This window comes from Papaver somniferum, unplaced genomic scaffold, assembly GCF_003573695.1.
Source record: "Papaver somniferum cultivar HN1 unplaced genomic scaffold, ASM357369v1 unplaced-scaffold_10, whole genome shotgun sequence".
In the NCBI taxonomy this organism is placed as follows: Eukaryota; Viridiplantae; Streptophyta; class Magnoliopsida; order Ranunculales; family Papaveraceae; genus Papaver; species Papaver somniferum.
In genome coordinates this window covers 886620-913543 of record NW_020618825.1, presented here as the reverse complement: position 1 = coordinate 913543, position 26924 = coordinate 886620, and the positions used below count along the sequence as shown (strand labels likewise).

General features: G+C 40.3%; 25 non-coding genes and 20 pseudogenes across 25 annotated transcripts; all 45 read right to left on the bottom strand.

Annotated features, from left to right (window-relative positions):
• Positions 1 to 169: 169 nt before the first annotated feature.
• On the bottom strand, positions 170 to 288 carry LOC113327101. The gene has a single exon (XR_003348761.1). It is a non-coding gene; the product is annotated as a 5S ribosomal RNA (ribosomal RNA).
• A 358-nt stretch (positions 289 to 646) lies between these two features.
• Positions 647 to 765, bottom strand: LOC113327144. Its single transcript, XR_003348807.1, has one exon. It is a non-coding gene; the product is annotated as a 5S ribosomal RNA (ribosomal RNA).
• A 376-nt stretch (positions 766 to 1141) lies between these two features.
• Positions 1142 to 1243, bottom strand: LOC113327376 (annotated as a pseudogene).
• Positions 1244 to 1691: 448 nt separating this feature from the next.
• On the bottom strand, positions 1692 to 1810 carry LOC113327126. The gene has a single exon (XR_003348788.1). It is a non-coding gene; the product is annotated as a 5S ribosomal RNA (ribosomal RNA).
• Positions 1811 to 2183: 373 nt separating this feature from the next.
• LOC113327066 lies at positions 2184 to 2302 on the bottom strand. The gene has a single exon (XR_003348726.1). It is a non-coding gene; the product is annotated as a 5S ribosomal RNA (ribosomal RNA).
• Positions 2303 to 2660: 358 nt separating this feature from the next.
• Positions 2661 to 2779, bottom strand: LOC113327241. Its single transcript, XR_003348904.1, has one exon. It is a non-coding gene; the product is annotated as a 5S ribosomal RNA (ribosomal RNA).
• A 375-nt stretch (positions 2780 to 3154) lies between these two features.
• On the bottom strand, positions 3155 to 3273 carry LOC113327099. The gene has a single exon (XR_003348759.1). It is a non-coding gene; the product is annotated as a 5S ribosomal RNA (ribosomal RNA).
• Positions 3274 to 3631: 358 nt separating this feature from the next.
• LOC113327262 lies at positions 3632 to 3750 on the bottom strand (annotated as a pseudogene).
• Positions 3751 to 4123: 373 nt separating this feature from the next.
• Positions 4124 to 4241, bottom strand: LOC113327076. The gene has a single exon (XR_003348738.1). It is a non-coding gene; the product is annotated as a 5S ribosomal RNA (ribosomal RNA).
• An 874-nt stretch (positions 4242 to 5115) lies between these two features.
• LOC113327167 lies at positions 5116 to 5234 on the bottom strand. Its single transcript, XR_003348829.1, has one exon. It is a non-coding gene; the product is annotated as a 5S ribosomal RNA (ribosomal RNA).
• Positions 5235 to 5608: 374 nt separating this feature from the next.
• LOC113327375 lies at positions 5609 to 5710 on the bottom strand (annotated as a pseudogene).
• Positions 5711 to 6157: 447 nt separating this feature from the next.
• On the bottom strand, positions 6158 to 6276 carry LOC113327074. Its single transcript, XR_003348735.1, has one exon. It is a non-coding gene; the product is annotated as a 5S ribosomal RNA (ribosomal RNA).
• Positions 6277 to 6652: 376 nt separating this feature from the next.
• LOC113327098 lies at positions 6653 to 6771 on the bottom strand. Its single transcript, XR_003348758.1, has one exon. It is a non-coding gene; the product is annotated as a 5S ribosomal RNA (ribosomal RNA).
• A 359-nt stretch (positions 6772 to 7130) lies between these two features.
• Positions 7131 to 7249, bottom strand: LOC113327266 (annotated as a pseudogene).
• Positions 7250 to 7623: 374 nt separating this feature from the next.
• Positions 7624 to 7742, bottom strand: LOC113327430. The gene has a single exon (XR_003348935.1). It is a non-coding gene; the product is annotated as a 5S ribosomal RNA (ribosomal RNA).
• Positions 7743 to 8118: 376 nt separating this feature from the next.
• On the bottom strand, positions 8119 to 8237 carry LOC113327097. Its single transcript, XR_003348757.1, has one exon. It is a non-coding gene; the product is annotated as a 5S ribosomal RNA (ribosomal RNA).
• Positions 8238 to 8595: 358 nt separating this feature from the next.
• Positions 8596 to 8714, bottom strand: LOC113327239. The gene has a single exon (XR_003348902.1). It is a non-coding gene; the product is annotated as a 5S ribosomal RNA (ribosomal RNA).
• A 376-nt stretch (positions 8715 to 9090) lies between these two features.
• On the bottom strand, positions 9091 to 9209 carry LOC113327096. The gene has a single exon (XR_003348756.1). It is a non-coding gene; the product is annotated as a 5S ribosomal RNA (ribosomal RNA).
• A 358-nt stretch (positions 9210 to 9567) lies between these two features.
• Positions 9568 to 9686, bottom strand: LOC113327143. Its single transcript, XR_003348806.1, has one exon. It is a non-coding gene; the product is annotated as a 5S ribosomal RNA (ribosomal RNA).
• Positions 9687 to 10062: 376 nt separating this feature from the next.
• On the bottom strand, positions 10063 to 10164 carry LOC113327408 (annotated as a pseudogene).
• A 447-nt stretch (positions 10165 to 10611) lies between these two features.
• On the bottom strand, positions 10612 to 10730 carry LOC113327037. The gene has a single exon (XR_003348697.1). It is a non-coding gene; the product is annotated as a 5S ribosomal RNA (ribosomal RNA).
• Positions 10731 to 11105: 375 nt separating this feature from the next.
• Positions 11106 to 11207, bottom strand: LOC113327423 (annotated as a pseudogene).
• Positions 11208 to 11654: 447 nt separating this feature from the next.
• Positions 11655 to 11769, bottom strand: LOC113327353 (annotated as a pseudogene).
• Positions 11770 to 12143: 374 nt separating this feature from the next.
• Positions 12144 to 12262, bottom strand: LOC113327155. The gene has a single exon (XR_003348817.1). It is a non-coding gene; the product is annotated as a 5S ribosomal RNA (ribosomal RNA).
• Positions 12263 to 12636: 374 nt separating this feature from the next.
• On the bottom strand, positions 12637 to 12755 carry LOC113327253. The gene has a single exon (XR_003348915.1). It is a non-coding gene; the product is annotated as a 5S ribosomal RNA (ribosomal RNA).
• A 376-nt stretch (positions 12756 to 13131) lies between these two features.
• Positions 13132 to 13250, bottom strand: LOC113327208. The gene has a single exon (XR_003348871.1). It is a non-coding gene; the product is annotated as a 5S ribosomal RNA (ribosomal RNA).
• Positions 13251 to 13626: 376 nt separating this feature from the next.
• Positions 13627 to 13745, bottom strand: LOC113327383 (annotated as a pseudogene).
• Positions 13746 to 14618: 873 nt separating this feature from the next.
• Positions 14619 to 14737, bottom strand: LOC113327321 (annotated as a pseudogene).
• A 376-nt stretch (positions 14738 to 15113) lies between these two features.
• Positions 15114 to 15232, bottom strand: LOC113327234. The gene has a single exon (XR_003348898.1). It is a non-coding gene; the product is annotated as a 5S ribosomal RNA (ribosomal RNA).
• An 873-nt stretch (positions 15233 to 16105) lies between these two features.
• LOC113327382 lies at positions 16106 to 16224 on the bottom strand (annotated as a pseudogene).
• A 377-nt stretch (positions 16225 to 16601) lies between these two features.
• Positions 16602 to 16720, bottom strand: LOC113327381 (annotated as a pseudogene).
• Positions 16721 to 17593: 873 nt separating this feature from the next.
• LOC113327320 lies at positions 17594 to 17712 on the bottom strand (annotated as a pseudogene).
• Positions 17713 to 18088: 376 nt separating this feature from the next.
• Positions 18089 to 18207, bottom strand: LOC113327233. The gene has a single exon (XR_003348897.1). It is a non-coding gene; the product is annotated as a 5S ribosomal RNA (ribosomal RNA).
• Positions 18208 to 19079: 872 nt separating this feature from the next.
• On the bottom strand, positions 19080 to 19198 carry LOC113327277 (annotated as a pseudogene).
• Positions 19199 to 19574: 376 nt separating this feature from the next.
• LOC113327275 lies at positions 19575 to 19693 on the bottom strand (annotated as a pseudogene).
• Positions 19694 to 20569: 876 nt separating this feature from the next.
• Positions 20570 to 20688, bottom strand: LOC113327274 (annotated as a pseudogene).
• A 376-nt stretch (positions 20689 to 21064) lies between these two features.
• LOC113327338 lies at positions 21065 to 21183 on the bottom strand (annotated as a pseudogene).
• Positions 21184 to 21558: 375 nt separating this feature from the next.
• On the bottom strand, positions 21559 to 21677 carry LOC113327151. The gene has a single exon (XR_003348813.1). It is a non-coding gene; the product is annotated as a 5S ribosomal RNA (ribosomal RNA).
• A 373-nt stretch (positions 21678 to 22050) lies between these two features.
• On the bottom strand, positions 22051 to 22173 carry LOC113327434 (annotated as a pseudogene).
• Positions 22174 to 22549: 376 nt separating this feature from the next.
• LOC113327204 lies at positions 22550 to 22668 on the bottom strand. Its single transcript, XR_003348867.1, has one exon. It is a non-coding gene; the product is annotated as a 5S ribosomal RNA (ribosomal RNA).
• A 377-nt stretch (positions 22669 to 23045) lies between these two features.
• Positions 23046 to 23164, bottom strand: LOC113327269 (annotated as a pseudogene).
• Positions 23165 to 24019: 855 nt separating this feature from the next.
• On the bottom strand, positions 24020 to 24138 carry LOC113327062. Its single transcript, XR_003348721.1, has one exon. It is a non-coding gene; the product is annotated as a 5S ribosomal RNA (ribosomal RNA).
• An 867-nt stretch (positions 24139 to 25005) lies between these two features.
• On the bottom strand, positions 25006 to 25124 carry LOC113327304 (annotated as a pseudogene).
• A 375-nt stretch (positions 25125 to 25499) lies between these two features.
• On the bottom strand, positions 25500 to 25622 carry LOC113327432 (annotated as a pseudogene).
• Positions 25623 to 25996: 374 nt separating this feature from the next.
• LOC113327191 lies at positions 25997 to 26115 on the bottom strand. Its single transcript, XR_003348851.1, has one exon. It is a non-coding gene; the product is annotated as a 5S ribosomal RNA (ribosomal RNA).
• Positions 26116 to 26924: the final 809 nt, after the last annotated feature.

The following is a 26924-nucleotide window of genomic DNA, read 5'->3' as shown; positions in this document are numbered from 1 at the left end:
TATTCAATTAAATGCACGTTTTTGGATGAATTCTAAAAACCTGGGGCGGGCGCCCTCCCAGGCTTCTTGCCATAAAAGCCTATTCATTCTCTCGGGTATCCCTTCGCTAACTAGTCGGCTCGCAGCGATAAGGAAAACCGCTAAAAAAATGGCAAAAAAAATAAAAAAAGGCTATCAACACGCGGACTTCCCAAGAGGTCACCCATCGTAGTACTACTCTCGCCCAAGCACGCTTAACTGCGGAGTTCTGATGGGTTATGGTGCATTAGTGCTGGTATGATCGATTGCCGAAGATATTTTACCAAGTTTACTTCTTAACACGTCTCCAATGTATTGGTCCGAACTCCCCATTCGGCTATTAATTCTTCGTGGCAAGTCCGATTCGGGCAAATGATAGTTCGTTGGAAACATTATGGCGAGGAGAATCCTTTCGGCAATTATTTTGGGTTAACAACCTCGTTTTGGTAGTATTTTAATAAAAAACTATTAAAATATTCAATTAAATGCACGTTTTTGGATGAATTCCAAAAACCCAGGCTTCGTGCCATAAAAACCCATTCTTTCTCTCGGGTAATCCCTTCGCTAACTATTCGGCTCGCATTCATAAGGAAAACCGCTAAAAAAATGGCAACATAAAATAAAAAAAGGCAATCAAAACGAGGACTTCCCAAGAGGTCACCTATCTTAGTACTACTCTCGCCCAAGCACACTTAACTGCAGAGTTCTGATGGGTACTGGTGCATTAGTGCTGGTATAATCGATTGCTGAAGGTATTTTACCAAGTTTACTACTCAACACGTCTCCAATGTATTGGTCCGAACTCCCTCTTTGGCTATTAATTCTTCGTGGCAAGTCCGTTTCGGGAAAATGATGGTTCGCTGGAAACGTTATGGCGAGGAGAATCCTTTCGTGCAATTATTTTGGATTAACAACCTCGTTCTGGTAGTATTTTAATAAAAAACTATTAAAATATTCAATTAAATGCACGTTTTTGGATGAATTCCAACAATCTGGGGCGGGCGCCCTCCCAGGCTTCGTGCCATAAAAACCCATTCTTTTTCTCGGGTAATCCCTTCGCTAACTATTCGGCTCGCAGTCATAAGGAAAACCTCTAAAAAAATGGCAAAAAAAAATAAAAAAAGGCAATCAACACGAGAACTTCTTAGTACTACTCTCGCCCAAGCACGCTTCACTGCAGAGTTCTGATGGGTTCTGGTGCATTAGTGCTAGTATGATCGATTGCCGAAGATATTTTACCAAGTTTACTTCTTAACACGTCTCCAATGTATTGGTCCGAACTGCTCATTCGGCTATTAATTCTTCGTGGCAAGTTCGATTCGGGCAAATGAAAAAACTATTAAAATATTCTGGATTGACAACCTCATTTTGGTACTACTGTATTAAAATATTCGGGCAAATGATGGTTCGTTGGAAACGTTATGGCGAGGAGAATCCTTTCGTGCAATTATTTTGGATTAACAACCTCGTTTTGGTAGTATTTTAATAAAAAACTATTAAAATATTCAATTAAATGCACGTTTTTGGATGAATTCCAAAAACCTGGGGCGGGCGCCCTCCCAGGATTCGTGCCATAAGAACCCATTCTTTCTCTCGGGTAATCCCTTCGCTAACTATTCGGCTCGCATTCATAAGGAAAACCGCTAAAAAATGGCAAAAAAAAAATAAAAAAAGGCAATCAACACGAGGACCTCCCAAGAGGTCACCCATCTTAATACTACTCTCGCCCAAGCACGCTTAACTGCAGAGTTTTGATAGGTTCTGGTGCATTAGTGCTGGTATGATCGATTGCCGAAGATATTTTACCAAGTTTACTTCTTAACACGTCTCCAATGTATTGGTCCGAACTCCCCATTCGGCTATTAATTCTTCGTGGAAAGTTTCGTCGGGCAAATGATGGTTCGTTGGAAACATTATGGCGAGGAGAATCTTTTCGTGCAATTATTTTGGATTAACAACCTCGTTTTGGTAGTATTTTAATAAAAACTACTAAAATATTCAATTAAATGCACGTTTTTGGATGAATTCCAAAAACCTGTGGCGGGCGCCCTCTCAGGCTTCGTACAATAAAAATCCATTCTTTCTCTCGGGTAATCCCTTCGCTAACTAGTCGGCTCGTAGTCATAAGGAAAACCGCTAAAAAAATGGCAAAAAAAATAAAAAAAGGCAATCAACACGAGGACTTCCCAAGAGGTCACCCATCTTAGTACTACTCTCGCCCAAGCACGCTTAACTGCAGAGTTCTGATGGGTTATGGTGCATTAGTGCTGGTATGATCGATTGGCGAAGATATTTTACCAAGTTTACTTCTTAACACGTCTCCAATGTATTGGTCCGAACTCCCCATTCAGCCATTAATTCTTCGTGGCAAGTCCGATTCGGGCAAATGATAGTTCGTTGGAAACATTATGGCGAGGAGAATCCTTTCGGCAATTATTTTGGGATAACAACCTCGTTTTGGTAGTATTTTAATAAAAAACTATTAAAATATTCAATTAAATGCACGTTTTTGGATGAATTCAAAAAACCTAGGCTTCGTGCCATAAAAACCCATTCTTTCTCTCGGGTAATCCCTTTGCTAACTATTCGGCTCGCATTCATAAGGAAAACCGCTAAAAAAATGGCAAAATAAAATTAAAAAAGGCAATCAAAACGAGGACTTCCCAAGAGGTCACCTATCTTAGTACTACTCTTGCCCAAGCACGCTTAACTGCAGAGTTCTGATGGGTACTGGTGCATTAGTGCTGGTATAATCGATTGATGAAGGTATTTTACCAAGTTTACTACTTAACATGTCTCCAATGTATCGGTCCAGACTCCCCATTCGACTATTAATTCTTCGTGGCAAGTCCGATTCGGGCAAATGATGGTTCGTTGGAAACGTTATGGCGAGGAGAATCCTTTCGTGCAATTATTTTGGATTAACAACCTCGTTTGGTAGTATTTTTTAATAAAAAACTATTAAAATATTCAATTAAATGCACGTTTTTGGATGAATTCTAAAAACCTGGGGCGGGCGCCCTCCCAGGCTTCTTGCCATAAAAGCCCATTCATTCTCTCGGGTATCCCTTCGCTAACTAGTCGGCTCGCAGCGATAAGGAAAACCGCTAAAAAAATGGCAAAAAAAATAAAAAAAGGCTATCAACACGCGGACTTCCCAAGAGGTCACCCATCGTAGTACTACTCTCGCCCAAGCACGCTTAACTGCGGAGTTCTGATGGGTTATGGTGCATTAGTGCTGGTATGATCGATTGCCGAAGATATTTTACCAAGTTTACTTCTTAACACGTCTCCAATGTATTGGTCCGAACTCCCCATTCGGCTATTAATTCTTCGTGGCAAGTCCGATTCGGGCAAATGATAGTTCGTTGGAAACATTATGGCGAGGAGAATCCTTTCGGCAATTATTTTGGGTTAACAACCTCGTTTTGGTAGTATTTTAATAAAAAACTATTAAAATATTCAATTAAATGCACGTTTTTGGATGAATTCCAAAAACCCAGGCTTCGTGCCATAAAAACCCATTCTTTCTCTCGGGTAATCCCTTCGCTAACTATTCGGCTCGCATTCATAAGGAAAACCGCTAAAAAAATGGCAACATAAAATAAAAAAAGGCAATCAAAACGAGGACTTCCCAAGAGGTCACCTATCTTAGTACTACTCTCGCCCAAGCATACTTAACTGCAGAGTTCTGATGGGTACTGGTGAATTAGTGCTGGTATAATCGATTGCTGAAGGTATTTTACCAAGTTTACTACTCAACACGTCTCCAATGTATTGGTCCGAACTCCCTCTTTGGCTATTAATTCTTCGTGGCAAGTCCGTTTCGGGAAAATGATGGTTCGCTGGAAACGTTATGGCGAGGAGAATCCTTTCGTGCAATTATTTTGGATTAACAACCTCGTTTTGGTAGTATTTTAATAAAAACTATTAAAATATTCAATTAAATGCACGTTTTTGGATGAATTCCAAAGACCTGGGGCGGGCCCCCTCCCAGGCTTCGTGCCATAAAACACATTCTTTCTCTCGGGTAATCCCTTCGCTAACTAGTCGGCTCGCAGCCATAAGGAAAACCGCTAAAAAAATGGTAAAAAAAATAAAAAAAGGCAATCAACACGAGAACTTCCCAAGAGGCACCTATCTTAGTACTACTCTCGCCCAAGCACGCTTCACTGCAGAGTTCTGATGGGTTCTGGTGCATTAGTGCTGGTATGATCGATTGCTGAAGGTATTTTACCAAGTTTAATATTTAACACATCTCCAATGTATTGTTCCGAACTCCCTATTCGGCTATTAATTCTTGGTGGCAAGTCCGATTCGGGAAAATGATGGTTCGTTGGAAACGTTATGGCGAGGAGAATCCTTTCGTGCAATTATTTTGGATTAACAACCTCGTTTTGGTAGTATTTTAATAAAAACAATTAAAATATTCAATTAAATGCACGTTTTTGGATGAATTCCAAAAATCTGGGGCGGGCGCCTTCCCTGGCTTCGTGCCATAAAAACCCATTCTTTCTCTCGGGTAATCCCTTCGCTAACTATTCGGCTCGCAGTCATAAGGAAAACCGTTAAAAAAATGGCAAAATAATAAAAAAAAAGGCAATCAAAACGAGGACTTCCCAAGAGGTCACCCATCTTAGTACTACGACTACTAGTAGTAGTAAGCTTAACTGCAGAGTTCTGATGGGTTCTAGTTCATTAGTGATGGTATGATCGATTGCTGAAGGTATTTTACCAAGTTTACTACTTAACACGTCTCCAATGTATTGGTCCGAACTCCCCATTCGGCTATTAATTCTTCGTGGCAAGTACGATTCAGGCAAAGGATGGTTCGTTGGAAACGTTATGGCGAGGAGAATCCTTTCGTGCAATTATTTTGGATTAACAACCTCGTTTTGGTAGTATTTTAATAAAAAAACTATTAAAATATTCAATTAAATGCACGTTTTTGGATGAATTCCAAAAACCTGAGGCACGCGCCCTCCCAGGCTTCGTGCCATAAAAACCCATTCTTTCTCTCGGGTAATCCCTTCGCTAACTAGTCAGCTCGCATCCATAATGAAAACTGCTAAAAAAATGGCAAAAAAATAAAAAAACGGCAATCAACACGAGGACTTCCGAAGAGGTCACCCATATTAGTACTAATCTCGCCCAAGAACGCTTCACTGCAGAGTTCTGATGGGTTCTGGTGCATTAGTGCTGGTATGATCGATTGACGAAGATATTTTACCAAGTTTACTACTTAACACGACTCCAATGTATTGGTCCGAACTCCCCATTCGGCTATTAATTCTTCGTGGCAAGTCCGATTCGGGCAAATGATGGTTCGTTGGAAACGTTATGGCGAGGAGAATCCTTTCGTGCAATTATTTTGGATTAACAACCTCGTTCTGGTAGTATTTTAATAAAAAACTATTAAAATATTCAATTAAATGCACGTTTTTGGATGAATTCCAACAATCTGGGGCGGGCGCCCTCCCAGGCTTCGTGCCATAAAAACCCATTCTTTTTCTCGGGTAATCCCTTCGCTAACTATTCGGCTCGCAGTCATAAGGAAAACCTCTAAAAAATGGCAAAAAAAATAAAAAAAGGCAATCAACACGAGAACTTCTTAGTACTACTCTCGCCCAAGCACGCTTCACTGCAGAGTTCTGATGGGTTCTGGTGCATTAGTGCTAGTATGATCGATTGCCGAAGATATTTTACCAAGTTTAATTCTTAACACGTCTCCAATGTATTGGTCCGAACTGCTCATTCGGCAATTAATTCTTCGTGGCAAGTTCGATTCGGGCAAATGAAAAAACTATTAAAATATTCTGGATTGACAACCTCATTTTGGTACTACTGTATTAACATATTCGGGCAAATGATGGTTCGTTGGAAACGTTATGGCGAGGAGAATCCTTTCGTGCAATTATTTTGGATTAACAACCTCGTTTTGGTAGTATTTTAATAAAAAACTATTAAAATATTCAATTAAATGCACGTTTTTGGATGAATTCCAAAAACCTGGGGCGGGCGCCCTCCCAGGATTCGTGCCATAAGAACCCATTCTTTCTCTCGGGTAATCCCTTCGCTAACTATTCGGCTCGCATTCATAAGGAAAACCGCTAAAAAATGGCAAAAAAAAATAAAAAAAGGCAATCAACACGAGGACCTCCCAAGAGGTCACCCATCTTAATACTACTCTCGCCCAAGCACGCTTAACTGCAGAGTTCTGATGGGTTATGGTGCATTAGTGCTGGTATGATCGATTGCCGAAGATATTTTACCAAGTTTACTTCTTAACACGTCTCCAATGTATTGGTCCGAACTCCCCATTCGGCTATTAATTCTTCGTGGCAAGTCCGATTCAGGCAAAGGATGGTTCGTTGGAAACGTTAAGGCGAGGAGAATCCTTTCGTGCAATTATTTTGGATTAACAACCTCGTTTTGGTAGTATTTTTTAATAAAAAACTATTAAAATATTCAATTAAATGCACGTTTTTGGATGAATTCTAAAAACCTGGGGCGGGCGCCCTCCCAGGCTTCTTGCCATAAAAGCCTATTCATTCTCTCGGGTATCCCTTCGCTAACTAGTCGGCTCGCAGCGATAAGAAAAACCGCTAAAAAAATGGCAAAAAAAATAAAAAAAGGCTATCAACACGCGGACTTCCCAAGAGGTCACCCATCGTAGTACTACTCTCGCCCAAGCACGCTTAACTGCGGAGTTCTGATGGGTTATGGTGCATTAGTGCTGGTATGATCGATTGCCGAAGATATTTTACCAAGTTTACTTCTTAACACGTCTCCAATGTATTGGTCCGAACTCCCCATTCGGCTATTAATTCTTCGTGGCAAGTCCGATTCGGGCAAATGATAGTTCGTTGGAAACATTATGGCGAGGAGAATCCTTTCGGCAATTATTTTGGGTTAACAACCTCGTTTTGGTAGTATTTTAATAAAAAACTATTAAAATATTCAATTAAATGCACGTTTTTGGATGAATTCAAAAAACCCAGGCTTCGTGCCATAAAAACCCATTCTTTCTCTCGGGTAATCCCTTCGCTAACTATTCGGCTCGCATTCATAAGGAAAACCGCTAAAAAAAATGGCAAAATAAAATAAAAAAAGGCAATCAAAACGAGGACTTCCCAAGAGGTCACCTATCTTAGTACTAACCTCGCCCAAGCACGCTTAACTGCAGAGTTCTGATGGGTACTGGTGCATTAGTGCTCGTATAATCGATTGTTGAAGGTATTTTACCAAGTTTACTACTTAACATGTCTCCAATGTATTGGTCCAGACTCCCCATTCGACTATTAATTCTTCGTGGCAAGTCCGATTCGGGCAAATGATGGTTCGTTGGAAACGTTATGGCGAGGAGAATCCTTTCGTGCAATTATTTTGGATTAACAACCTCGTTTTGGTAGTATTTTAATAAAAAACTATTAAAATATTCAATTAAATGCACGTTTTTGGATGAATTCCAAAAACCTGGGGCGGGCGCCCTCCCAGGCTTCGTGCCATAAAAACCCATTCTTTCTCTCGGGTAATCCCTTCGCTAACTATTCGGCTCGCATTCATAAGGAAAACCGCTAAAAAATGGCAAAATAAATAAAAAAAGGCAATCAACACGAGGACTTCCCAAGAGGTCACCCATCTTAGTACTACTCTCGCCCAAGCACGCTTAACTGCAGAGTTCTGATGGGTTATGGTGCATTAGTGCTGGTATGATCGATTGCCGAAGATATTTTACCAAGTTTACTTCTTAACACGTCTCCAATGTATTGGTCCGAACTCCCCATTCGGCTATTAATTCTTCGTGGCAAGTCCGATTCAGGCAAAGGATGGTTCGTTGGAAACGTTAAGGCGAGGAGAATCCTTTCGTGCAATTATTTTGGATTAACAACCTCGTTTTGGTAGTATTTTTTAATAAAAAACTATTAAAATATTCAATTAAATGCACGTTTTTGGATGAATTCTAAAAACCTGGGGCGGGCGCCCTCCCAGGCTTCTTGCCATAAAAGCCTATTCATTCTCTCGGGTATCCCTTCGCTAACTAGTCGGCTCGCAGCGATAAGAAAAACCGCTAAAAAAATGGCAAAAAAAATAAAAAAAGGCTATCAACACGCGGACTTCCCAAGAGGTCACCCATCGTAGTACTACTCTCGCCCAAGCACGCTTAACTGCGGAGTTCTGATGGGTTATGGTGCATTAGTGCTGGTATGATCGATTGCCGAAGATATTTTACCAAGTTTACTTCTTAACACGTCTCCAATGTATTGGTCCGAACTCCCCATTCGGCTATTAATTCTTCGTGGCAAGTCCGATTCGGGCAAATGATAGTTCGTTGGAAACATTATGGCGAGGAGAATCCTTTCGGCAATTATTTTGGGTTAACAACCTCGTTTTGGTAGTATTTTAATAAAAAACTATTAAAATATTCAATTAAATGCACGTTTTTGGATGAATTCAAAAAACCCAGGCTTCGTGCCATAAAAACCCATTCTTTCTCTCGGGTAATCCCTTTGCTAACTATTCGGCTCGCATTCATAAGGAAAACCGCTAAAAAAATGGCAAAATAAAATAAAAAAAGGCAATCAAAACGAGGACTTCCCAAGAGGTCACCTATCTTAGTACTACTCTTGCCCAAGCACGCTTAACTGCAGAGTTCTGATGGGTACTGGTGCATTAGTGCTGGTATAATCGATTGATGAAGGTATTTTACCAAGTTTACTACTTAACATGTCTCCAATGTATTGGTCCAGACTCCCCATTCGACTATTAATTCTTCGTGGCAAGTCCGATTCGGGCAAATGATGGTTCGTTGGAAACGTTATGGCGAGGAGAATCCTTTCGTGCAATTATTTTGGATTAACAACCTCGTTTTGGTAGTATTTTTTAATAAAAAACTATTAAAATATTCAATTAAATGCACGTTTTTGGATGAATTCTAAAAACCTGGGGCGGGCGCCCTCCCAGGCTTCTTGCCATAAAAGCCTATTCATTCTCTCGGGTATCCCTTCGCTAACTAGTCGGCTCGCAGCGATAAGGAAAACCGCTAAAAAAATGGCAAAAAAAATAAAAAAAGGCTATCAACACGCGGACTTCCCAAGAGGTCACCCATCGTAGTACTACTCTCGCCCAAGCACGCTTAACTGCGGAGTTCTGATGGGTTATGGTGCATTAGTGCTGGTATGATCGATTGCCGAAGATATTTTACCAAGTTTACTTCTTAACACGTCTCCAATGTATTGGTCCGAACTCCCCATTCGGCTATTAATTCTTCGTGGCAAGTCCGATTCGGGCAAATGATAGTTCGTTGGAAACATTATGGCGAGGAGAATCCTTTCGGCAATTATTTTGGGTTAACAACCTCGTTTTGGTAGTATTTTAATAAAAAACTATTAAAATATTCAATTAAATGCACGTTTTTGGATGAATTCCAAAAACCCAGGCTTCGTGCCATAAAAACCCATTCTTTCTCTCGGGTAATCCCTTCGCTAACTATTCGGCTCGCATTCATAAGGAAAACCGCTAAAAAAATGGCAACATAAAATAAAAAAAGGCAATCAAAACGAGGACTTCCCAAGAGGTCACCTATCTTAGTACTACTCTCGCCCAAGCACACTTAACTGCAGAGTTCTGATGGGTACTGGTGCATTAGTGCTGGTATAATCGATTGCTGAAGGTATTTTACCAAGTTTATTACTCAACACGTCTCCAATGTATTGGTCCGAACTCCCTCTTTGGCTATTAATTCTTCGTGGCAAGTCCGTTTCGGGAAAATGATGGTTCGCTGGAAACGTTATGGCGAGGAGAATCCTTTCGTGCAATTATTTTGGATTAACAACCTCGTTCTGGTAGTATTTTAATAAAAAACTATTAAAATATTCAATTAAATGCACGTTTTTGGATGAATTCCAACAATCTGGGGCGGGCGCCCTCCCAGGCTTCGTGCCATAAAAACCCATTCTTTTTCTCGGGTAATCCCTTCGCTAACTATTCGGCTCGCAGTCATAAGGAAAACCTCTAAAAAAATGGCAAAAAAAAATAAAAAAAGGCAATCAACACGAGAACTTCTTAGTACTACTCTCACCCAAGCACGCTTCACTGCAGAGTTCTGATGGGTTCTGGTGCATTAGTGCTAGTATGATCGATTGCCGAAGATATTTTACCAAGTTTACTTCTTAACACGTCTCCAATGTATTGGTCCGAACTGCTCATTCGGCTATTAATTCTTCGTGGCAAGTTCGATTCGGGCAAATGAAAAAACTATTAAAATATTCTGGATTGACAACCTCATTTTGGTACTACTGTATTAAAATATTCGGGCAAATGATGGTTCGTTGGAAACGTTATGGCGAGGAGAATCCTTTCGTGCAATTATTTTGGATTAACAACCTCGTTTTGGTAGTATTTTAATAAAAAACTATTAAAATATTCAATTAAATGCACGTTTTTGGATGAATTCCAAAAACCTGGGGCGGGCGCCCTCCCAGGATTCGTGCCATAAGAACCCATTCTTTCTCTCGGGTAATCCCTTCGCTAACTATTCGGCTCGCATTCATAAGGAAAACCGCTAAAAAATGGCAAAAAAAAATAAAAAAAGGCAATCAACACGAGAACTTCCCAAGAGGTCACCTATCTTAGTACTACTCTCGCCCAAGCACGCTTCACTGCAGAGTTCTGATGGGTTCTGGTGCATTAGTGCTGGTATGATCGATTGTTGAAGGTATTTTACCAAGTTTAATATTTAACACATCTCCAATGTATTGTTCCGAACTCCCTATTCGCCTATTAATTCTTGGTGGCAAGTCCGATTCGGGAAAATGATGGTTCGTTGGAAACGTTATGGCGAGGAGAATCCTTTCGTGCAATTATTTTGGATTAACAACCTCGTTTTGGTAGTATTTTAATAAAAACAATTAAAATATTCAATTAAATGCACGTTTTTGGATGAATTCCAAAAATCTGGGGCGGGCGCCTTCCCTGGCTTCGTGCCATAAAAACCCATTCTTTCTCTCGGGTAATCCCTTCGCTAACTATTCGGCTCGCAGTCATAAGGAAAACCGCTAAAAAAATGGTAAAAAAAAATAAAAAAAGGCAATCAACACGAGAACTTCTTAGTACTACTCTCGCCCAAGCACGCTTCACTGCAGATTTCTGATAGGTTCTGGTGCATTAGTGCTAGTATGATCGATCGCCGAAGATATTTTACCAAGTTTACTTCTTAACACGTCTCCAATGTATTGGTCCGAACTGCTCATTCGGCTATTAATTCTTCGTGGCAAGTTCGATTCGGGCAAATGAAAAAACTATTAAAATATTCTGGATTGACAACCTCATTTTGGTACTACTGTATTAAAATATTCGGGCAAATGATGGTTCGTTGGAAACGTTATGGCGAGGAGAATCCTTTCGTGCAATTATTTTGGATTAACAACCTCGTTTTGGTAGTATTTTAATAAAAAACTATTAAAATATTCAATTAAATGCACGTTTTTGGATGAATTCCAAAAACCTGGGGCGGGCGCCCTCCCAGACTTCGTGCCATAAAAACCCATTCTTTCTCTCGGTTAATCCCTTCGCTAACTATTCGGCTCGCATTCATAAGGAAAACCGCTAAAAAATGGAAAAAAAAAATAAAAAAAGGCAATCAACACGAGGACCTCCCGGTCACCCATCTTGATACTACTCTCGCCCAAGCACGCTTAACTGCAGTGTTTTGATGGGTTCTGGTGCATTAGTGCTGGTATGATCGATTGCCGAAGATATTTTACCAAGTTTACTTCTTAACACGTCTCCAATGTGTTGGTCCGAACTCCCCATTCGGCTATTAATTCTTCGTGGAAAGTTTGATCGGGCAAATGATGGTTCGTTGGAAACATTATGGCGAGGAGAATCTTTTCGTGCAATTATTTTGGATTAACAACCTCGTTTTGGTAGTATTTTAATAAAAACTACTAAAATATTCAATTAAATGCACGTTTTTGGATGAATTCCAAAAACTTGGGGCGGGCGCCCTCTCAGGCTTCGTTCCATAAAAACCCATTCTTTCTCTCGGGTAATCCCTTCGCTTATTTTTCGGCTCGCAGTCATAAGGAAAACCGCTAAAAAAATGGCAAAAAAAAATAAAAAACGCCAATCAACACGAGGACTTCCCAAGAGGTCACCTATCTTAGTACTACTCTCGCCCAAGCACGCTTCACTGCAGAGTTCTGATGGGTTCTGGTGCATTAGTGCTGGTATGAGCGATTTCCGAAGATATTTTACCAAGTTTACTTCTTAACACGTCTCCAATGTATTGGTCAGAACTCCCCATTCGGCTATTAATTCTTCGTGGCAAGTCCGATTCGGGGAAATGATGGTTCGTTGGAAACATATGGCGAGGAGAATTCTTTCGTGCAATTAGTTTGGATTAACAACCTCGTTTTGGTAGTATTTTAATAAAAAAATATTAAAATATTCAATTAAATGCACGTTTATGGATGAATTCCAAAAACCTGGGGCGCGCGCCCTCCCATGCTTCGTGCCATAAAAACCCATTCTTTCTCTCGGGTAATCCCTTCGCTAACTAGTCAGCTCGCAGCCATAAGGAAAACCGCTAAAAAAATGGCAAAAAATATAAAAAAAGACAATCAACACGAGGACTCCCCAAGAGGTCACCCATCTTAGTACTACTCACACCCAAGCACGCTTCACTGCAGAGTTATGATGGGTTCTGGTGCATTAGTGCTGGTATGATCGATTGCCAAAGATATTTTACCAAGTTTACTACTTAACACGTCTCCAATGTATTGGTCCGAACTCCCCATTCGGCTATTAATTTTTCGTAGCAAGTCCGATTCGGGCAAATGATGGTTCGTTGGAAACGTTATGGAGAGGAGAATCCTTTCATGCAATTATTTTGGATTAAAAACCTCGTTTTGGTAGTATTTTAATAAAAAACTATTAAAATATTCAATTAAATGCACGTTTTTGGATGAATTCCAAAAACCTGGGGCGCGCGCCCTCCCGTGCTTCATGCCATAAAAACCCATTTTTTCTCTCGGGTAATCCCTTCGCTAACTATTCGGCTCGCAGCCATAAGGAAAACCGCTAAAAAAATGGCAAAAAAAAGAAAAAAAAGAAAATCAACACGAGGACTTCCCAAGAGGTCACCCATCTTAGTACTACTCACGCCCAAGCACGCTTCACTGCAGGGTTCTGATGGGTTCTGGTGCATTAGTGATGGTATGATCGATTGCCGAAGATATTTTACCAAGTTTACTACTTAACACGTCTCCAATGTATTGGTCCGAACTCCCCATTCGGCTATTAATTCTTCGTGGCAAGTCCGATTCGGGCAAATGATGGTTCGTTGGAAACATATGGCGAGGAGAATCCTTTCGTGCAATTATTTTGGATTAACAACCTCGTTTTGGTAGTATTTTAATAAAAAAACTATTAAAATATTCAATTAAATGCACGTTTTTGGATGAATTCCAAAAACCTGGGGCGGGCGCCCTCCCAGGCTTCGTGCCATAAAAACATATTCTTTCTCTCGGGTAATCACTTCGCTAACTAGTCGGCTCGAAGCCATAAGGAAAACCGCTAAAAAAATGGCAAAAAAAATAAAAAAAAGGCATTCAACAAGAGGACTTCCTAAGAGGTCACCCATCTTAGTAGTACTCTCGCCCAAGCACGCTTAACTGCAGAGTTATGATGGGTTCTGGTGCATTAGTGATGGTATGATCAATTGATGAAGATATTTTACCAAGTTTACTACTTAACACGTCTCCAATGTATTGGTCCGAACTCCCCATTCGGCTATTAATTCTTCGTGGCAAGTCCGATTCAGGCAAAGGATGGTTCGTTGGAAACGTTATGGTGAGGAGAATCCTTTCGTGCAATTATTTTGGATTAACAACCTCGTTTTGGTAGTATTATAATAAAAACTATTAAAATATTCAATTAAATGCACGTTTTTGGATGAATTCCAAAAACCTGGGGCACGCGCCCTCCCAGGCTTCTTGCCATAAAAACCCATTCTTTCTCTCGGGTAATCCCTTCGCTAACTATTCGGCTCGCAGACATAAGGAAAACCGCTAAAAAAATGGCAAAAAAAATAAAAAAAGGCAATCAAAACGAGGACTTCCCAAGAGGTCACCCATCTTAGTACTACGACTATTAGTAGTAGTAAGCTTAACTGCAGAGTTCTGATGGGTTCTGGTGCATTAGTGATGGTATGATCGATTGCTGAAGGTATTTTACCAAGTTTACTACTTAACACGTCTCCAATGTATTGGTCCGAACTCCCCATTCGGCTATTAATTCTTCGTGGCAAGTCTGATTCAGGCAAAGGATGGTTCGTTGGAAACATTATGGCGAGGAGAATCCTTTCGTGCAATTATTTTGGATTAACAACCTCGTTTTGGTAGTATTTTAATAAAAAACTATTAAAATATTCAATTAAATGCACGTTTTTGGATGAATTCCAAAAACCTGGGGCGGGCGCCCTCCCAGGCTTCGTGCCATAAAAACATATTCTTTCTCTCGGGTAATCCATTCGCTAACAAGTCGGCTCGCAGCCATAAGGAAAACCGCTAAAAAAATGGCAAAAAAAATAAAAAAAAGGCATTCAACACGAGGAATTCCTAAGAGGTCACCCATCTTAGTAGTACTCTCTCCCAAGCACGCTTAACTGCAGAGTTCTGATGAGTTCTGGTGCATTAGTGATGGTATGATCAATTGCTGAAGATATTTTACCAAGTTTACTACGTAACACGTCTCCAATGTATTGGTCCGAACTCCCCATTCGGCTATTAATTCTTCGTGGCAAGTCCGATTCAGGCAAAGGATGGTTCGTTGGAAACGTTATGGCGAGAAGAATCCTTTCGTGCAATTATTTTGGATTAACAACCTCGTTTTGGTAGTATTTTAATAAAAAACTATTAAAATATTCAATTAAATGCACGTTTTTGGATGAATTCCAAAAACCTGGGGCGGGCGCCTTCCCAGGCTTCGTGTCATAAAAACATATTCTTTCTCTCGGGTAATCCCTTCGCTAACTAGTCGGCTCGCAGCCATAAGGAAAACCGCTAAAAAAATGGCAAAAAAAATAAAAAAAAGGCATTCAACACGAGGACTTCCTAAGAGGTCACCCATCTTAGTAGTACTCTCGCCCAAGCACGCTTAACTGCAAAGTTCTGATGGGTTCTGGTGCATTAGTGATGGTATGATCAATTGCTGAAGATATTTTCCCAAGTTTACTACTTAACACCTCCAATGTATTGGTCCGAACTCCTCATTCGGCTATTAATTCTTCGTGGCAAGTCCGATTCAGGCAAAGGATGGTTCGTTGGAAACGTTATGGCGAGGAGAATCCTTTCGTGCAATTATTTTGGATTAACAACCTCGTTTTGGTAGTATTATAATAAAAAGTATTAAAATATTCAATTAAATGCACGTTTTTGGATGAATTCCAAAAACCTGGGGCACGCGCCCTCCCAGGCTTCTTGCCATAAAAACCCATTCTTTCTCTCGGGTAATCCCTTCGCTAACTATTCGGCTCGCAGACATAAGGAAAACCGCTAAAAAAATGGCAAAAAAAAATAAAAAAAGGCAATCAAAACGAGGACTTCCCAAGAGGTCACCCATCTTAGTACTACGACTATTAGTAGTAGTAAGCTTAACTGCAGAGTTCTGATGGGTTCTGGTGCATTAGTGATGGTATGATCAATTGATGAAGATATTTTACCAAGTTTACTACTTAACACGTCTCCAATGTATTGGTCCGAACTCCCCATTCGGCTATTAATTCTTCGTGGCAAGTCCGATTCAGGCAAAGGATGGTTCGTTGGAAACGTTATGGTGAGGAGAATCCTTTCGTGCAATTATTTTGGATTAACAACCTCGTTTTAGTAGTATTTTAATAAAAAAACTATTAAAATATTCAATTAAATGCACGTTTTTGGATGAATTCCAAAAACCTGGGGCGGGCGCCCTCCCAGGCTTCGTGCCATAAAAACATATTCTTTCTCTCGGGTAATCACTTCGCTAACTAGTCGGCTCGAAGCCATAAGGAAAACCGCTAAAAAAATGGCAAAAAAAATAAAAAAAAGGCATTCAACAAGAGGACTTCCTAAGAGGTCACCCATCTTAGTAGTACTCTCGCCCAAGCACGCTTAACTGCAGAGTTATGATGGGTTCTGGTGCATTAGTGATGGTATGATCAATTGATGAAGATATTTTACCAAGTTTACTACTTAACACGTCTCCAATGTATTGGTCCGAACTCCCCATTCGGCTATTAATTCTTCGTGGCAAGTCCGATTCAGGCAAAGGATGGTTCGTTGGAAACGTTATGGTGAGGAGAATCCTTTCGTGCAATTATTTTGGATTAACAACCTCGTTTTAGTAGTATTTTAATAAAAAAACTATTAAAATATTCAATTAAATGCACGTTTTTGGATGAATTCCAAAAACCTGGGGCGGGCGCCCTCCCAGGCTTCGTGCCATAAAAACATATTCTTTCTCTCGGGTAATCACTTCGCTAACTAGTCGGCTCGAAGCCATAAGGAAAACCGCTAAAAAAATGGCAAAAAAAATAAAAAAAAGGCATTCAACAAGAGGACTTCCTAAGAGGTCACCCATCTTAGTAGTACTCTCGCCCAAGCACGCTTAACTGCAGAGTTATGATGGGTTCTGGTGCATTAGTGATGGTATGATCAATTGATGAAGATATTTTACCAAGTTTACTACTTAACACGTCTCCAATGTATTGGTCCGAACTCCCCATTCGGCTATTAATTCTTCGTGGCAAGTCCGATTCAGGCAAAGGATGGTTCGTTGGAAACGTTATGGTGAGGAGAATCCTTTCGTGCAATTATTTTGGATTAACAACCTCGTTTTGGTAGTATTATAATAAAAACTATTAAAATATTCAATTAAATGCACGTTTTTGGATGAATTCCAAAAACCTGGGGCACGCGCCCTCCCAGGCTTCTTGCCATAAAAACCCATTCTTTCTCTCGGGTAATCCCTTCGCTAACTATTCGGCTCGCAGACATAAGGAAAACCGCTAAAAAAATGGCAAAAAAAATAAAAAAAGGCAATCAAAACGAGGACTTCCCAAGAGGTCACCCATCTTAGTACTACGACTATTAGTAGTAGTAAGCTTAACTGCAGAGTTCTGATGGGTTCTGGTGCATTAGTGATGGTATGATCGATTGCTGAAGGTATTTTACCAAGTTTACTACTTAACACGTCTCCAATGTATTGGTCCGAACTCCCCATTCGGCTATTAATTCTTCGTGGCAAGTCTGATTCAGGCAAAGGATGGTTCGTTGGAAACATTATGGCGAGGAGAATCCTTTCGTGCAATTATTTTGGATTAACAACCTCGTTTTGGTAGTATTTTAATAAAAAACTATTAAAATATTCAATTAAATGCACGTTTTTGGATGAATTCCAAAAACCTGGGGCGGGCGCCCTCCCAGGCTTCGTGCCATAAAAACATATTCTTTCTCTCGGGTAATCCATTCGCTAACAAGTCGGCTCGCAGCCATAAGGAAAACCGCTAAAAAAATGGCAAAAAAAATAAAAAAAAGGCATTCAACACGAGGAATTCCTAAGAGGTCACCCATCTTAGTAGTACTCTCTCCCAAGCACGCTTAACTGCAGAGTTCTGATGAGTTCTGGTGCATTAGTGATGGTATGATCAATTGCTGAAGATATTTTACCAAGTTTACTACGTAACACGTCTCCAATGTATTGGTCCGAACTCCCCATTCGGCTATTAATTCTTCGTGGCAAGTCCGATTCAGGCAAAGGATGGTTCGTTGGAAACGTTATGGCGAGAAGAATCCTTTCGTGCAATTATTTTGGATTAACAACCTCGTTTTGGTAGTATTTTAATAAAAAACTATTAAAATATTCAATTAAATGCACGTTTTTGGATGAATTCCAAAAACCTGGGGCGGGCGCCTTCCCAGGCTTCGTGTCATAAAAACATATTCTTTCTCTCGGGTAATCCCTTCGCTAACTAGTCGGCTCGCAGCCATAAGGAAAACCGCTAAAAAAATGGCAAAAAAAATAAAAAAAAGGCATTCAACACGAGGACTTCCTAAGAGGTCACCCATCTTAGTAGTACTCTCGCCCAAGCACGCTTAACTGCAAAGTTCTGATGGGTTCTGGTGCATTAGTGATGGTATGATCAATTGCTGAAGATATTTTCCCAAGTTTACTACTTAACACCTCCAATGTATTGGTCCGAACTCCTCATTCGGCTATTAATTCTTCGTGGCAAGTCCGATTCAGGCAAAGGATGGTTCGTTGGAAACGTTATGGCGAGGAGAATCCTTTCGTGCAATTATTTTGGATTAACAACCTCGTTTTGGTAGTATTATAATAAAAAGTATTAAAATATTCAATTAAATGCACGTTTTTGGATGAATTCCAAAAACCTGGGGCACGCGCCCTCCCAGGCTTCTTGCCATAAAAACCCATTCTTTCTCTCGGGTAATCCCTTCGCTAACTATTCGGCTCGCAGACATAAGGAAAACCGCTAAAAAAATGGCAAAAAAATATAAAAAAAGGCAATCAAAACGAGGACTTCCCAAGAGGTCACCCATCTTAGTACTACGACTATTAGTAGTAGTAAGCTTAACTGCAGAGTTCTGATGGGTTCTGGTGCATTAGTGATGGTATGATCGATTGCTGAAGGTATTTTACCAAGTTTACTACTTAACACGTCTCCAATGTATTGGTCCGAACTCCCCATTCGGCTATTAATTCTTCGTGGCAAGTCTGATTCAGGCAAAGGATGGTTCGTTGGAAACATTATGGCGAGGAGAATCCTTTCGTGCAATTATTTTGGATTAACAACCTCGTTTTGGTAGTATTTTAATAAAAAACTATTAAAATATTCAATTAAATGCACGTTTTTGGATGAATTCCAAAAACCTGGGGCGGGCGCCCTCCCAGGCTTCGTGCAATAAAAACATATTCTTTCTCACGGGTAATCCCTTCGCTAACAAGTCGGCTCGCAGCCATAAGGAAAACCACTAAAAAAATGGCAAAAAAAATAAAAAAAAGGCATTCAACACGAGGACTTCCTAAGAGGTCACCCATCTTAGTAGTACTCTCTCCCAAGCACGCTTAACTGCAGAGTTCTGATGGGTTCTGGTGCATTAGTGATGGTATGATCAATTGCTGAAGATATTTTACCAAGTTTACTACGTAACACGTCTCCAATGTATTGGTCCGAACTCCCCATTCGGCTATTAATTCTTCGTGGCAAGTCCGATTCAGGCAAAGGATGGTTCATTGGAAACGTTATGGCGAGGAGAATCCTTTCGTGCAATTATTTTGGATTAACAACCTCGTTTTGGTAGTATTTTAATAAAAACTATTAAAATATTCAATTAAATGCACGTTTTTGGATGAATTCCAAAAACCTGGGGCAGGCGCCCTCCCAGGCTTCGTGTCATAAAAACATATTCTTTCTCTCGGGTAATCCCTTCGCTAACTAGTCGGCTCGCAGCCATAAGGAAAACCGCTAAAAAAATGGCAAAAAAAAATAAAAAAAAGGCATTCAACACGAGGACTTCCTAAGAGGTCACCCATCTTAGTAGTACTCTCTCCCAAGCACGCTTAACTGCAGAGTTCTGATGGGTTCTGGTGCATTAGTGATGGTATGATCAATTGCTGAAGATATTTTACCAAGTTTACTACGTAACACGTCTCCAATGTATTGGTCCGAACTCCCCATTCGGCTATTAATTCTTCGTGGCAAGTCCGATTCAGGCAAAGGATGGTTCATTGGAAACGTTATGGCGAGGAGAATCCTTTCGTGCAATTATTTTGGATTAACAACCTCGTTTTGGTAGTATTTTAATAAAAAACTATTAAAATATTCAATTAAATGCACGTTTTTGGATGAATTCCAAAAACCTGGGGAGCGCGCCCTTCCACGCTTCATGCCATAAAAACCCATTAGTTCTCTCGGGTAATCCCTTCGCTAACTATTCGGCTCGCAGACATAAGGAAAACCGCTAAAAAAATGGCAAAAAAATATAAAAAAAGGCAATCAAAACGAGGACTTCCCAAGAGGTCACCCATCTTAGTACTACGACTATTAGTAGTAGTAAGCTTAACTGCAGAGTTCTGATGGGTTCTGGTGCATTAGTGATGGTATGATCGATTGCTGAAGGTATTTTACCAAGTTTACTACTTAACACGTCTCCAATGTATTGGTCCGAACTCCCCATTCGGCTATTAATTCTTCGTGGCAAGTCTGATTCAGGCAAAGGATGGTTCGTTGGAAACATTATGGCGAGGAGAATCCTTTCGTGCAATTATTTTGGATTAACAACCTCGTTTTGGTAGTATTTTAATAAAAAACTATTAAAATATTCAATTAAATGCACGTTTTTGGATGAATTCCAAAAACCTGGGGCGGGCGCCCTCCCAGGCTTCGTGCAATAAAAACATATTCTTTCTCACGGGTAATCCCTTCGCTAACAAGTCGGCTCGCAGCCATAAGGAAAACCACTAAAAAAATGGCAAAAAAAATAAAAAAAAAGGCATTCAACACGAGGACTTCCTAAGAGGTCACCCATCTTAGTAGTACTCTCTCCCAAGCACGCTTAACTGCAGAGTTCTGATGGGTTCTGGTGCATTAGTGATGGTATGATCAATTGCTGAAGATATTTTACCAAGTTTACTACGTAACACGTCTCCAATGTATTGGTCCGAACTCCCCATTCGGCTATTAATTCTTCGTGGCAAGTCCGATTCAGGCAAAGGATGGTTCATTGGAAACGTTATGGCGAGGAGAATCCTTTCGTGCAATTATTTTGGATTAACAACCTCGTTTTGGTAGTATTTTAATAAAAACTATTAAAATATTCAATTAAATGCACGTTTTTGGATGAATTCCAAAAACCTGGGGCAGGCGCCCTCCCAGGCTTCGTGTCATAAAAACATATTCTTTCTCTCGGGTAATCCCTTCGCTAACTAGTCGGCTCGCAGCCATAAGGAAAACCGCTAAAAAAATGGCAAAAAAAAATAAAAAAAAGGCATTCAACACGAGGACTTCCTAAGAGGTCACCCATCTTAGTAGTACTCTCTCCCAAGCACGCTTAACTGCAGAGTTCTGATGGGTTCTGATGCATTAGTGATGGTATGATCAATTGCTGAAGATATTTTACCAAGTTTACTACGTAACACGTCTCCAATGTATTGGTCCGAACTCCCCATTCGGCTATTAATTCTTCGTGGCAAGTCCGATTCAGGCAAAGGATGGTTCGTTGGAAACGTTATGGCGAGGAGAATCCTTTCGTGCAATTATTTTGGATTAACAACCTCGTTTTGGTAGTATTTTAATAAAAACTATTAAAATATTCAATTAAATGCATGTTTTTGGATGAATTCCAAAAACCTGGGGCAGGCGCCCTCCCAGGCTTCGTGTCATAAAAACATATTCTTTCTCTCGGGTAATCCCTTCGCTAACTAGTCGGCTCGCAGCCATAAGGAAAACCGCTAAAAAAATGGCAAAAAAAATAAAAAAAAGGCATTCAACACGAGGACTTCCTAAGAGGTCACCCATCTTAGTAGTACTCTCGCCCAAGCACGCTTAACTGCAGAGTTCTGATGGGTTCTGGTGCATTAGTGATGGTATGATCAATTGCTGAAGATATTTTACCAAGTTTACTACTTAACACCTCCAATGTATTGGTCCGAACTCCTCATTCGGCTATTTATTCTTCGTGGCAAGTCCGATTCAGGCAAAGGATGGTTCGTTGGAAACGTTATGGCGAGGAGAATCCTTTCGTGCAATTATTTTGGATTAACAACCTCGTTTTGGTAGTATTTTAATAAAAACTATTAAAATATTCAATTAAATGCACGTTTTTGGATGAATTCCAAAAACCTGGGGCGCGCGCCCTCCCAGGCTTCTTGCCATAAAAACCCATTCTTTCTCTCGGGTAATCCCTTCGCTAACTATTCGGCTCGCATTCATAAGGAAAACCGCTAAAAAAATGGTAAAATAAAATAAAAAAAGGCAATCAAAACGAGGACTTCCCAAGAGGTCACCCATCTTAGTACTACGACTACTAGTACTAGTAAGCTTAACTGCAGAGTTCTGATGGGTTCTGGTGCATTAGTGATGGTATGATCGATTGCTGAAGGTATTTTACCAAGTTTACTACTTAACACGTCTCCAATGTATTGGTCCGAACTCCCCATTCGGCTATTAATTCTTCGTGGCAAGTCCGATTCAGGCAAAGGATGGTTCGTTGGAAACATTATGGCGAGGAGAATCCTTTCGTGCAATTATTTTGGATTAACAACCTCGTTTTGGTAGTATTTTAATAAAAAACTATTAAAATATTCAATTAAATGCACGTTTTTGGATGAATTCAAAAAACCTGGGGAGAGCGCCCTCCCAGGCTTCGTGCCATAAAAACATATTCTTTCTCTCGGGTAATCCCTTCGCTAACAAGTCGGCTCGCAGCCATAAGGAAAACCGCTAAAAAAATGGCAAAAAAAATAAAAAAAAGGCATTCAACACGAGGACTTCCTAAGAGGTCACCCATCTTAGTAGTACTCTCGCCCAAGCACGCTTCACTGCAGAGTTCTGATGGGTTCTGGTGCATTAGTGATGGTATGATCAATTGCTGAAGATATTTTACCAAGTTTACTACGTAACACGTCTCCAATGTATTGGTCCGAACTCCCCATTCGGCTATTAATTCTTCGTGGCAAGTCCGATTCAGGCAAAGGATGGTTCGTTGGAAACGTTATGGCTAGGAGAATCCTTTCGTGCAATTATTTTGGATTAACGACCTCGTTTTTGTAGTATTTTAATAAAAAACTATTAAAATATTCAATTAAATGCACGTTTTTGGATGAATTCCAAAAACCTGGGGCGGGCGCCCTCCCAGGATTTGTGTCATAAAAACATATTCTTTCTCTCAGGTAATCCCTTCGCTAACTAGTCGGCTCGCAGCCATAAGGAAAACCGCTAAAAAAATGGCAAAAAAAAATAAAAAAAACGCATTCAACACGAGGACTTCCTAAGAGGTCACCCATCTTAGTAGTACTCTCGCCCAAGCACGCTTAACTGCAGAGTTCTGATGGGTTCTGGTGCATTAGTGATGGTATGATCAACTTCTGAAGATATTTTACCAAGTTTACTACTTAACACCTCCAATGTATTGGTCCGAACTCCCCATTCGGCTATTAATTCTTCGTGGCAAGTCCGATTCAGGCAAAGGATGGTTCGTTGGAAACGTTATGGCGAGGAGAATCCTTTCGTGCAATTATTTTGGATTAACAACCTCGTTTTGGTAGTATTTTAATAAAAAACTATTAAAATATTCAATTAAATGCACGTTTTTGGATGAATTCCAAAAACCTGGGGCGCGCGCCCTCCCAGGCTTCTTGCCATAAAAACCCATTCTTTCTCTCGGGTAATCCCTTCGCTAACTATTCGGCTCGCAGTCATAAGAAAAACCGCTAAAAAAATGGCAAAATAAAATAAAAAAAGGCAATCAAAACGAGGACTTCCCTAGAGGTCACCCATCTTAGTACTACTACTACTAGTAGTAGTAAGCTTAACTGCAGAGTTCTGATGGGTTCTGGTGCAGTAGTGATGGTATGATCGATTGCTGAAGGTATTTTACCAAGTTTACTACTTAACACTTCTCCAATGTATTGGTCCGAACTCCCCATTCGGCTATTAATTCTTCGTGGCAAGTCCGATTCAGGCAAAGGATGGTTCGTTGGAAACGTTATGGCGAGGAGAATCCTTTCGTGCAATTATTTTGGATTAAAAACCTCGTTTTGGTAGTATTTTAATAAAAACTATTAAAATATTCAATTAAATGCACGTTTTTGGATGAATTCCAAAAACCTGAGGCGCGCGCCCTCCCAGGCTTCGTGCCATAAAAACTATTCTTTCTCTCGGGTAATACCTTCGTTAAGCCATAAGGAAAACCGCTAAAAAAATGGCAAAAAAATAAAAAACGGCAATCAACACGAGGACTTCCCAAGAGGTCACCCATATTAGTACTACTCTCGCCCAAGCACGCTTCACTGCAGAGTTCTGACGGATTCTGGTGCATCAGTGCTGGTATGATCGATTACCGAAGATATTTTACCAAGTTTACTACTTAACACGTCTCCAATGTATTGGTCCGAACTCCCCATTCGGCTATTAATTCTTCGTGGCAAGTCTGATTCGGGCAAATGATGGTTCGTTGGAAACGTTATGGCGAGGAGAATCCTTTCGTGCAATTATTTTGGATTAACAACCTCGTTTTGGTAGTATTTTAATAAAAAACTATTAAAATATTCAATTAAATGCACGTTTTTGGATGAATTCCAAAAACCTGGGGCGCGCGCCCTCCCAGAATTCATGCCATAAAAACCCATTCTTTCTCTCGGGTAATCCCTTCGCTAACTATTCGGCTCGCAGTCGTAAGGAAAACCGCTAAAAAAAATGGCAAAATAAAATAAAAAAAGGCAATCAAAACGAGGACTTCCCAAGAGGTCACCCATCTTAGTACTACTACTACTTGTAGTAGTAAGCCTAACTGCAGAGTTCTGATGGGTTCTGGGGCATTAGTGCTGGTATGATCGATTGTTGAAGGTATTTTACCAAGTTTACTACTTAACACGTCTCCAATGTATTGGTCCGAACTCCCCATTCGGCTATTAATTCTTCGTGGCAAGTCCGATTCGGGCAAATGATGGTTCGTTGGAAACATATTGCGAGGAGAATCCTTTCGTGCAATTAGTTTGGATTAACAACCTCGTTTCGGTAGTATTTTAATAAAAAACTATTAAAATATTCAATTAAATGCACGTTTATGGATGAATTCCAAAAACCTGGGGCGGGCAGGCTTCGTGCCATAAAAACACATTCTTTCTCTCGGGTAATCCCTTCGCTAACTAGTCGGCTCGCATCCATAAGGAAAATCGCTAAAAAAATGGCAAAAAAAATAAAAAAAAGGCAATCAACACGAGGACTTCCCAAGAGGTCACCCATCTTAGTACTACTCTCGCCCAAGCACGCTTAACAGCAGAATTCTGATAGGTTCTTGTGCATTAGTGATGGTATGATCAATTGCTGAAGATATTTTACCAAGTTTACTACTTAACACGTCTCCAATGTATTGGTCCGAACTCCCCATTCGGCTATTAATTCTTCGTGGCAAGTCTGATTCAGGCAATGGATGGTTCGTTGGAAACGTTACGGCGAGGAGAATCCTTTCGTGCAATTATTTTGGATTAACAACCTCGTTTTGGTAGTATTTTAATAAAAAACTATTAAAATATTCAATTAAATGCACGTTTTTGGATGAATTCCAAAAACCTGGGGCGCGCGCCCTCCCAGGCTTCATGCCATAAAAACCCATTCTTTCTCTCGGGTAATCCCTTCGCTAACTATTCGGCTCGCAGTCATAAGGAAAACCGCTAAAAAATTGCAAAATAAAATAAAAAAAGGCAATCAAAACGAGGACTTCCCAAGAGGTCACCCATCTTAGTACTACTACTACTAGTAGTAGTAAGCTTAACTGCAGAGTTCTGATGGGTTCTGGTGCATTAGTGCTGGTATGATCGATTGCTGAAGGTATTTTACCAAGTTTACTACTTAACACGTCTCCAATGTATTGGTCCGAACTCCCCATTCGGCTATTAATTCTTCGTGGCAAGTCCGACTCGGGCTAATGATGGTTCGTTGGAAACGTTATGGCGAGGAGAATCCTTTCGTGCAATTATTTTTGATTAACAACCTCGTTTTGGTAGTATTTTAATAAAAACTATTAAAATATTCAATTAAATGCACGTTTTTGGATGAATTCCAAAAACCTGGGGCGCGCACCCTCTCATGCTTCGTGCCATAAAAACCCATTCTTTCTCACGGGTAATCCCTTCGCTAACTAGTCAGCTCGCAGCCATAAGGAAAACCGCTAAAAAAATGGCAAAAAAAATAAAAAAAGACAATCAAGACGAGGACTTCCCAAGAGGTCACCCATCTTAGTACTACTCACGCCCAAGCACACTTCACTGCAGAGTTCTGATGGGTTTTGGAGCATTAGTGCTGGTATGATCGATTGCCGAAGATATTTTACCAAGTTTACTACTTAATACGTCTCCAATTTATTGGTCCGAACTCCCCATTCGGCTATTAATTTTTCGTAGCAAGTCCGATTCGGGAAAATGATGGTTCGTTGGAAACGTTATGGCGGGGAGAATCCTTTCGTGCAATTAATTTGGATTAACAACCTCATTTTGGTAGTATTTTAATAAAAAACTATTAAAATATTCAATTAAATGCACGTTTTTTGGTGAATTCCAAAAACCTGGGGCGCGCGCCCTCCCAGGCTTCATGCCATAAAAACCCATTCTTTATCTCGGGTAATCCCTTCGCCAACTATTCGGCTAGCAGTCATAAGGAAAACCGCTAAAAAAATTGCAAAATAAAATAAAAAAAGACAATCAAAACGAGGACTTCCCAAGAGGTCACCCATCTTAGTACTACTACTACTAGTAGTAGTAAGCTTAACTGCAGAGTTCTGATGGGTTATGGTGCATTAGTGCTGGTATGATCGATTGTTGAAGGTATTTTACCAAGTTTACTACTTAACACGTCTTCAATGTATTGGTCCGAACTCCCCATTCGGCTATTAATTCTTCGTGGCAAGTCCGATTCGGGCAAATAATGGTTCGTTGGAAACGTTATGGCGAGGAGAATCCTTTCGTGCAATTATTTTTGATTAACAACCTCGTTTTGGTAGTATTTTAATAAAAACTATTAAAATATTCAATTAAATGAACGTTTTTGGATGAATTCCAAAAACCTGGGGCGCGCACCCTCCCATGCTTCGTGCCATAAAAACCCATTCTTTCTCTCGGGTAATCCCTTC